The 10,209-nt window shown below is 41.6% G+C and overlaps 1 long non-coding RNA gene across 3 annotated transcripts; it reads left to right on the top strand.

The window, feature by feature from the left end:
- Nucleotides 1–6,535: 6,535 nt before the first annotated feature.
- Nucleotides 6,536–8,739, top strand: LOC124665718. 3 transcript variants are annotated; one of them, XR_006990668.1, is made up of 5 exons: nucleotides 6,536–6,771; nucleotides 7,522–7,758; nucleotides 7,882–7,987; nucleotides 8,246–8,394; nucleotides 8,479–8,739. It is a non-coding gene; the product is annotated as an uncharacterized LOC124665718 (long non-coding RNA). The 3 variants fall into 3 exon arrangements; XR_006990667.1 differs by lacking the exon at nucleotides 8,479–8,739 and having other exon boundaries at nucleotides 8,246–8,441; XR_006990669.1 differs by lacking the exon at nucleotides 8,479–8,739 and having other exon boundaries at nucleotides 8,239–8,441.
- The last annotated feature ends 1,470 nt before the right edge of the window (nucleotides 8,740–10,209 follow it).

Raw genomic sequence — 10,209 nt, 5'->3', positions numbered from 1 at the left:
TTCTGTTTTGACAGATTCTGCCTTTTATTTCGCATTGCCTCTTTTGCTATGTTGGATGAATTTCTTTGATCCATTAATGTCCAGTAGCTTTATGCAATGTCCAGAAGTGTTAAGAATGATTGTGTCACCTCTGAACATGTTAATTTTTATTGTCCACTAACCCTCTAATGAGTTGTTTCGAGTTTGGTGTGGAGGAAGTTTTCAAGGGTCAAGAGAGGAGGATGATATACTATGATCAAGGAGAGTGAAAGCTCTAAGCTTGGGGATGCACCCGGTGGTTCACCCCTGCATATATCAAGAAGACTCAAGCGTCTAAGCTTGGGGATGCCCAAGGCATCCCCTTCTTCATCGACAACATTATCGGGTTCCTCCCCTGAAACTATATTTTTATTCCATCACATCTTATGTGCTTTTTCTTGGAGCGTCTGTTTGTTTGCTTTTGTTTTTGTTTTTGTTTGAATAAATTGGATTACATCATGCTTGTGTGGGAGAGAGACACGCTCCGCTGGTTCGTATGAACACATGTGTTCTTAGCTCATAATATTCATGGCGAAGTTTCCTCTTCGTTAAATTGTTATATGGTTGGAATTGGAAAATGATACATGTAGTAATTGCTATAAATGTCTTGGGTAATGTGATACTTGGCAATTGTTGTGCTCATGTTTAAGCTCTTGCATCATATGCTTTGCACCCATTAATGAAGAAATACATAGAGCATGCTAAAATTTGGTTTGCATATTTGGTTTCTCTAAAGTCTAGATAATTTCTAGTATTGAGTTTGAACAACAAGGAAGACGGTGTAGAGTCTTATAATGTTTTCAATATGTCTTTTATGTGAGTTTTGCTTGTACTAGTTCATCCTTGTGTTTGTTTCAAATAACCTTGCTAGCCTAAACCTTGTATCGAGAGGGAATACTTCTCATGCATCCAAAATACTTGAGCCAACCACTATGCCATTTGTGTCCACCATACCTACCTACTACATGGTATTTTCCAGCCATTCCAAAGTAAATTGCTTGAGTGCTACCTTTAAAATTCCATCATTCACCTTTGCAATATATAGCTCATGGGACAAATAGCTTAAAAACTATTGTGGTATTGAATATGTAATTATGCACTTTATCTCTTATTAAGTTGCTTGTTGTGCGATAACCATCTTTACTGGGGAACGCCATCAACTCATTGTTGAATTTCATGTGAGTTGCTATGCATGTTCGTCTTGTCTGAAGTAAGGGCGATCTACACCGAGTTGAATGGTTTGAGCATGCATATTGTGAGAGAAGAACATTGGGCCGCTAACTAAAGCCATGTTCCATGGTGGAAGTTTCGGTTTTGGACAAACATCCTCAAATCTCTAATGAGAAAAGAATTAATTGTTGTTGAATGCTTAAAGCATTAAAAGAGGAGTCCATTATCCGTTGTCTATGTTGTCCCGGTATGGATGTCTAAGTTGAGAATAATCAAAAGCGAGAAATCCAAATGCGAGCTTTCTCCTTAGACCTTTGTACAGAGCGGCATAGAGGTACCCCTTTGTGATACTTGGTTAAAGCATATGTATTGCGGTGATAATCCGGGTAGTCCAAGCTAATTAGGACAAGGTGCGGGCACTATTAGTACACTATGCATGAGGCTTGCAACTTATAAGATATAATTTACATGATGCATATGCTTTATTACTACCGTTGACAAAATTGTTTCATGTTTTCAAAATCAAAGCTCTAGCACAAATATAGCAATCGATGCTTTTCCTCTATGAGGACCATTCTTTTACTTTCAATGTTGAGTCGAGTTCACCTATTTCTCTCCACCTCAAGAAGCAAACACTTGTGTGAACTGTGCATTGATTCCTACATATTCGCTTATTGCACTTATTATATTACTCTATGTTGACAATATCCATGAGATATACATGTTACAAGTTGAAAGCAACCGCTGAAACTTAATCTTCTTTTGTGTTGCTTCAATACCTTTACTTTGAATTATTGCTTTACGAGTTAACTCTTATGCAAGACTTATTGATGCTTGTCTTGAAGTGCTATTCATGAAAAGTCTTTGCTTTATGATTCACTTGTTTACTCATGTCATACACATTGTTTTGATCGCTGCACTCACTACATATGCTTTACAAATAGTATGATCAAGATTATGATGGCATGTCACTCCAGAAATTATCTTTGATTATCGTTTTACCTGCTCGGGACGAGCAGAACTAAGCTTGGGGATGCCGATACGTCTCCAACGTATCGATAATTTCTTGTGTTCCATGCCACATTATTGATGTTATCTACATGTTTTATGCACACTTTATGTCATATTCGTGCATTTTCCGGAACTAACCTATTAACAAGATGCCGAAGTGCCGGTTCTCGTTTTCTGCTGTTTTTGGTTTCGAAATCCTAGTAACGAAATATTCTCGGAATCGGACGAAATCAACGCCAAAGTTCCTATTTTCATCGGAAGCATCCGGAACACCCGGGAAGGACCGGAGGGGGCCACGGGGCCACCAAACCCTAGGCCGGCGCGGCCGAGAGGGGGCCGCGCCGCCCTATGGTGTGGCCCCCTGTCGGCCCTCTCCGCGCCGCCTCTTCGCCTATATAAAGCCCCCGGATCAGAAAACCCGATACCAATTGACGAAACCCACGTAAACCCGCCGGAGCCGCCGCCATCGCGAAGCCAAGATCCGGGGGACAGGATCTCTGTTCCGGCACCCTGCCGGAGCGGGGAAGTGCCCCGGAAGGCTTCTCCATCGACACCGCTGCCATCTCCACCGCCATCTTCATCACCGCTGCTGCTCCCATGAGGAGGGAGTAGTTCTCCATCGAGGCTCGGGGCTGTACCGGTAGCTATGTGGTTCATCTCTCTCCTATGTGTTTCAATACAATAATCTCATGAGCTGCCTTACATGATTGAGATTCATATGATGATGCTTGTAATCTAGATGTCATTATGCTAGTCAAGTGGGTTTTACTTATGTGATCTCCGGAGACTCCTCGTCCCACGTGTGTAAAGGTGACGAGTGTGTGCACCGTGTGGGTCTCTTAGGCTAGATTTCACAGAATACTTACTCATTGAATGGCATAGTGAGGTGCTTATTTATATCTCTTTAAGATTGCAGCATGTTGTATCACAATTTATCCATATGCTACTCTAGTGATTTGTTATTAAAGTAGTTTATTCCTCTCCGCATGTGTGCAAAGGTGACAAGTGCGTGCACCGTGTTAGTACTTGGTTTGTGCTATGATCATGATCTCTTGTAGATTATGGAGTTAACTATTGCTATGATAATATTGATGTGATCTATTCCTCCTACATATGCATGAAGGTGACGGTGTGCATGCTATGCTAGTACTTGGTTTAGTAGCGTTGATCTATCTTACACTAAAGGTTACTTAAACATGAGCATTATTGTGGAGCTTGTTAACTCCAGGCATTGAGGGTTCGTGTAATCCTACGCAATGTGTTCATCATCCAACAAAAGTGTAGAGTATGCATTTATCTATTCTGTTATGTGATCAATGTTGAGAGTGTCCACTAGTGAAAGTCTATTCCCTAGGCCTTGTTCCTAAATACTCGCTGAGTTACTACCGCTTATTTACTACTCGCTGCGTTACTACTCGCTGAGTTACTACCGCTTGTTACTCGTTTCTTTGCGTTACTCATCGCTGCAATACCACCACCATCAACTACACGCCAAGCACTTTTCCGGCACCGTTGCTACTCGCTCATACTTATTCATACCACCCGTATTTCACTATCTCTTCGCCGAACTAGTGCACCTATTTGGTGTGTTGGGGACACAAGAGACTTCTTGCTTTGTGGTTGCGGGGTTGCATGAGAGGGATATCTTTGACCTCTTCCTCCCTGAGTTCGATAAACCTTGGGTATCCACTTAAGGGAAACTTGCTGCTGTTCTACAAACCTCTGCTCTTGGAGGCCCAACACTGTCTACAGGAAAGGAGGGGGAACGTAGACATCAAGAAGCTAGGAGGTGGAGGCATACCACAAGATGCAGGTTTATCAGATTTCCTAAAGAACAAGCTACAGAAGATACCAAGGTAGAATTCCTAGGCAAACCATCTATTTAGAGGATCATATCATCATCTCTTGAGTAGGACCTTAGGATATTCCAAGACATTGAGAAGTGAGAGAGGTTATAGATGCTAACCAAATCCATGTCTATCCTAGAGAATATTAGAGTAGTATTAAATTCTACTTGTTCAAACCAACCTTTAATCTTGGAGGTGAGAGCCATGTCCCATTAGTAAAACATAACCAAAGCTTATGCCATATCCTAATTCTAGTTGTGTATCATATTGGTGGTCACAACTTAAACCCTAAACTACATATGAATTCCAACCCATGGATTACTTTGGATTCTACACTACTTAAAAAGGAGGAATGTGTTCCTTATTCTGCCCATACGCACCACTACGACAAAGAGTTTCGTCGTCCTTCTTCCGCACCTGGGCCGCTTCCGCTCCCCTTCGTCAACTCCGTCGAAACCGCGCATCAAAATTGTAAATGGGGAAGGTCGAAACTGCTCACGCAGTTCTCGCGTGTCGCTCAAAATAACCAGACCCAGCCAATCCATCTTTCCTTGTGGGTGCAGAAGCTAGACCCGCACGAACGCATCCACTCCTCCAGATCCCCTCGTGATCCCTCCCAACTCCGACCTCTGTCTCCGGTCGCCGGAGCCGACTTACCCTCTCATGTCTCCCACAGATCCGGAGCTACAACCCGCGCTGGGGCCGACCCCGTTCACCGGCTGACCGGCGCGCACGCCCGTGTCGCGGCCCTTCTCAGCCGTGGTCCCTGCTCGCCGGCGCGCTCTGCCCCAGCACGTTCCTGTTCACCGGCGAGCTCACCCCAGCACGTCCCTGCTCGCCGGCGCGCCCCAGCATGTCCCTGTTCGCCGGCGAGCTCGTCCCAGATTCGTCCCTCGTTGTCCTACTCCTCTTAGACCAGTCGTGCCGCCGTGCCGTGGTCAGGAGAGTCCCCTCATGTGGCGATACAGCCGGGCCTCCTGTGCCGAGAATGCCGGCAGGCCGTTCCCCGCTCGGATTCGGTAAGGATTGAGGTCAAGATCTCGCCGCTGGTGGATGGCTCACCAATGGAATTGGATAACGGAGCTGGAGAGACGAGTGGCCAGGGGGATAGAGATTTAGATGGAGCTACAGCCTCGGCCAGGGAGAAGCTCGGCTGCTCAGGGAAGGGGTTTCTTCGTGGAGACGGAGCTAGAGGTCAGGGAGGCATATCGTCCGCGCGCCTCCTGGTCAGAGGCGACCTCGAGCGTGCCCCGCCGGCTGGTGCTCCTCCGCCACACCCAACAGTTTCCCCTCTCCCCGCGTGTGCAGGGCAACACTGACCACGATGATTCGGGCCTAACTGGTGTGCTATATCCTGTAATCTTGTTCGCCCAGGCTAGACTGCTTGTATCTAGAGAATAATCCAGCATCTAACGCTCTGATGGCAAAGTGGATATTTTTAAGTACCAACATTTTTCTGTAAATTGACATGTGTGAGTTTCTTTCCTAAGCTCATCTCGATTACGAGAATTTACTTTTAAGCTCCGTAGCAAGTTTCCGGTTGCTGTTCATGACTTGGTCAAGTTTTTGTTCTGGTTCATATTAGATGCTTCTCGTCAACCTGTCGGTGGTCGAAGATGGATTATACTTTGATTGACTGTACCAATTCATCTAGACATATGTTCGAAAAAGCTACGTGAATTACCCATACTTTAAGATGTGTTCGGTTACATAACCAGGGTGATGGAACATAATGGTTCCATTCCAACGTCATGGGATGGTTCCAACCCCGTCTTCGGTTCAGAAAAAGTCGCGAAGGCTACTGGGCCGGAGTGCATCATGCCCAGTCAGCAGGCTCCGCTCATGAGGATCAAGGTACAAATTCATCTATTATTGCTAGCAGTATGCTTATAGTAGCCTGGTCCTTAATTTCTCATCACGTGCAGATTTTTTTTCCATTTTCCTGAACTTTTCACTGTATGTTTTATGTTCCAGACTGATTTAGTGATGTAGAGGAGAAATTGATTGGTTATATCTGTAATTGTGTGTGTGAAGCAGGGAAGGTACATATGAGAATGGGGCGGGGAGGCACGCAGCCAAGCAAAAGGCACCTACGAATTGGGTCCTGTGCACTTTCTCTGATATTTTGGAGCTTATTCCTTTCCATAAGTATGTCATTATTGTATTGGGCGATGCTGACAATGTAGAAGGTACACTATAACATACTCCATTCATACCGCTGTAGTTGGTTGCCAATTTTATGTAGCTAATTATAACAAATCAGCGTATAAAAAATAATTTTCCCCAAATTTGTTTCATATCAATCCTTGGTCATCTGAAGATAAATAAGCAATTATTGACACTTTTATAGGCATGCCGTTTGCTAATTCTCCCTGCAAGCATGCAAAGCTTGGTTCGCTTCCAAATCAACAAGGAGCATATGAATAAGTTTCTACATACTACAGAGATAGGTCATATCGTACCAAGATATCAAAGTCCGCCCCCCTCTGGTTTGTGTTGCACTTTCATCTCCTTCCCCCCAATTTATGTGTGGCCATCTGGTTATGTATTCTGATGAATGAGCACTATGTGTCTATGTTGTTTTTTTTTTCTTTACGGTTTGTAGAAGAAATTCATTGCTACTGATTTCTGCCTCGTGTTTTACAGGTAATAAACGAGACAGTCTGGTTGGCCAACATTGCGCCAAACATTTCTAGGAAGACGCTGCAAGATGTTCAGTTCAACGGTGAAACCCTCCTTATACAATTGAAGAATATAGATCTATCATGCATAAAAGCCAAACCATTTTATCTTGATGTTATGATCTATATGAAATAGAAATAGTAACTGAGTAATTATCAAATTATAAACCTGGAGAGGAGATTCTTTGCACTACAATTCAAATGGATCTGGTTCAGGTTAATACCTGGATTAATAGCTTTCGGATGGGTGGTGCGGCTGATTCAGGTATGCTCTATTCAAAGAGGGATGCTACTTAATAGCTTTTGGAGCAAATGTTGCATCCTGGTTATGAAATGATATCTTTGTCAGTCTTCAAAGTACAACAACTAAAAAACAAATTATAAAAATACTATTCATAGCAGGCTTTGCTTATCCAATTGTAAATGATACTTGCAGTTGATGTATGAATTCCAAAAATGCGAGTGGTCCTGTGAACATCCTTCAAAGAAGAAATTGATTCGATTTGGCCAAATTCATTCATGAGATGATCTGTACAAAGTATACCACAGTTCAGGCACAAATGTGATTATTAATACAGATACAAGATAGTTTGTGGTGCTATCAGAATCTGAATAATGAAATTTTGAAACCCGATGGCGTTACACTGCATACAAACCTGGAATAGTTGCCACAAAAAGGAATTGCCTATTAGTTGACCTACATCGTCTATGGTTTACAGTATATAATAACTGTCTCAAAGAGCAAATCGAATAATATGTGCTATTGGCAATATAACTTATTGCACTGTTCTCAGGTTGTGTTGTTTTAACGGAGCAGCAAAAAATCAAGTTGATAATGTGTTGATATATGTTACTACTGGAATATCATCTCTCATGTATTAGCTTATTGGTGATTCCTAGATGACAGTGTAAATATGAACAAAGATGCAACCTTGACAATATTGCATAAGAGATTCAGTTGGAACTCCGCAAAAGAAGGATTTAGCTGGGATTTATGAGCACTGATGTTAGTATTGTATAAAATTGAAGTGGTATGCATCAAATTTATTGAATGTGGCAGAGAATTAATTTGCAAGGTTTTGATCATATTTCTCTTCTTTGCAAGTATTTGGGATATGTGGAAAGAACAAAGCATGATTGTTCTGCTTATTCAGGTCTTGACATTCTGGATATTTTGGGACATTTGAGTCGGGAGAATATGCTTCTAGAGGATGCAGGAGTTTTTTCTCGAATGATGTGAATAAGTTACATGAGCTTCAGGTACGTAGTGATGATTTTCTGTAAACTTTTTGTTGTTGTCTTGTGCTGACTAGGTTTTAATTTGTTTCAACTACAACATGCTTATAGTAGTATTCAGCTTCTTGGAACAAGCAAATTTTATTCTAGACTAAACAGGAATAATGAATAGAAAATCGGATACTGTTATTGTTGTCATGTATAGTGGACAAATTTTGTTACTTGGATCCGATCATGTGGTCATTTAATATAAATAATTACTCATTGGTTATTAGTTTTCAGGTACAGTCAGATTTTTTACGAGATATCACACGGTATTATACTTTTCACATTATTACAGTGGCGCCATCGATAGTACACATGACAATCTCTAATACTATGAAGAGGGAGATTCATCATCTGTCCTGCGCTGCGACCCATGATCCGCACTTGTAAGAAAAACCGTCGCCAAAAAAGATCATGGCGAAAGAACCAGTTTGCATGTGCTAATGTGTTTCAATTCGAGCATGACAAAGTAGTCAGCACGGGACATCATTGAGGTGTGGAAGGGTTAGGTGGAAGAGGACAACCTCGCCACCATACCAAGGCCGTCAGCGAGGCCATGGCTATGATGCTGCACTTGCAGAGGGAGAAGGCCCATGTGTTTGTTTCAGCGAAGGAATCAACATGATATTCGACGCCGAAGAGAAGGGTTTGAGATTCACCACATCTTCTCTCTGCCCGTCTACATGCCTCATATGCTCAGAGTGTTCTTTGCTCATAGAAGGTTATATCATAATTTTAAGAGAAGAAGCGTATTATCGTAACAATAGTAATTCATGTTCTCTGCTAGACTGAACTATCAAAGTGATGAACTGTGAAAGCTATTCTGTTTTTACTTGCATACAGAGGAGCCTTTTTTTCACTTATGGGTTTCTAAAATACTACTATTTCCAGGACCTTTTTGATGCCTACGGAAAACCTTATGTTATCAAAACTTATGTTGCATACGGGTATAGGTATTTGCTAATAGTATGAAGTAGAGAGATTCCATATTCATGTTCAATGACACACTCGTTTCTATTTCAAAATTCCGATAGTAGTACTATTTTCATTACTTACTCGTTCAATTGTGTCGAGCAGGAGCACTATGTTTTTCCCTTTTGTGAAAAAAAGTAGCATTTATGTTTTGAAAATACCTCATTTTAAACAATGGCATGATGTTTTAGACAAACAACAGGTGTTAAACACTTGGGTATTTCTTTGTGTTTTCTATTATTAGTATAATTTAAACTTTACAAAAGGAGAGTTGTAAGCAACAATTAATAGTGTAACTTACCGAAAGTATTTATTGAATGCGGCAGAGAATTAATTTGCAAGGTTTTACTTGATGATATTTCTCTTTGTTGCAAGTATTTGGGATATGTGGAAAGAAGAAAGGCATGATTGTTCTGCTTATGCTTATTCACGTCTTGACTTTCTGAATATTTTGGGACATTTGAGTTGGGAAAATATGCTTCAAGAGGATATGCCACGGGTCCTCAAACCAATGCAATAACTAAAACCGACCATTAACTCAAGTATACATCCATGGACTTGAAAAAAATTAATCATGACGAAGCAGATAAGAAATCATATGAAATTCAGCCTGGCGGTGAGGATATCCTTATTGGCTTCCTGCAACGATCGAACGGTAACGGAGGGAGAAATCAACAACTCGATTGAAAACACGGAAGATTGAACAATGAGGTGGAAGCATCGTGATACCTGCTTGCTCTCCTTCGCTGACGGATTGACGAAAGAGAAACATGACATGGTCGACGACACGGATAGGGCGCCGCAAGGAGGAGGCTTGCTGGTGGTAGATGCTACTGGCTTGGTGATAACATGTTGAATTGACATTCTCATGTGATATAAATAACATGGATAATATTAACTTTTCAAGGGTAAGAAATAGTCTTAAGCCATATGTTGGTGATGTTTAGGCTACAACAGTTCCATAAGGTCCTGAATGCGCTATCGGCAGTAAAGTACATGATCGTATAGATGTACATGAATTCTTGTTCCTCAATTGAGATCCCGTTTCATAAAGTTATGCCTTTATGTAGAAGTGTACAACTACCCTAATATTATGTTTCTAAACATGGATAATGAATAAACATGGAAAATGAAAGTTTTGGAGTAAGTGTTTGTTTTGAATTTTCATAGTGAGTTATGAATTATATATATGCATTGAGAAATAAAATTTGAGGACCCGTAGCAACGCA

The sequence above is a fragment of the Lolium rigidum genome, chromosome 6, assembly GCF_022539505.1.
Source record: "Lolium rigidum isolate FL_2022 chromosome 6, APGP_CSIRO_Lrig_0.1, whole genome shotgun sequence".
In the NCBI taxonomy this organism is placed as follows: domain Eukaryota; kingdom Viridiplantae; phylum Streptophyta; class Magnoliopsida; order Poales; family Poaceae; genus Lolium; species Lolium rigidum.
This window is presented reverse-complemented; position numbering and strand designations above follow the sequence as displayed.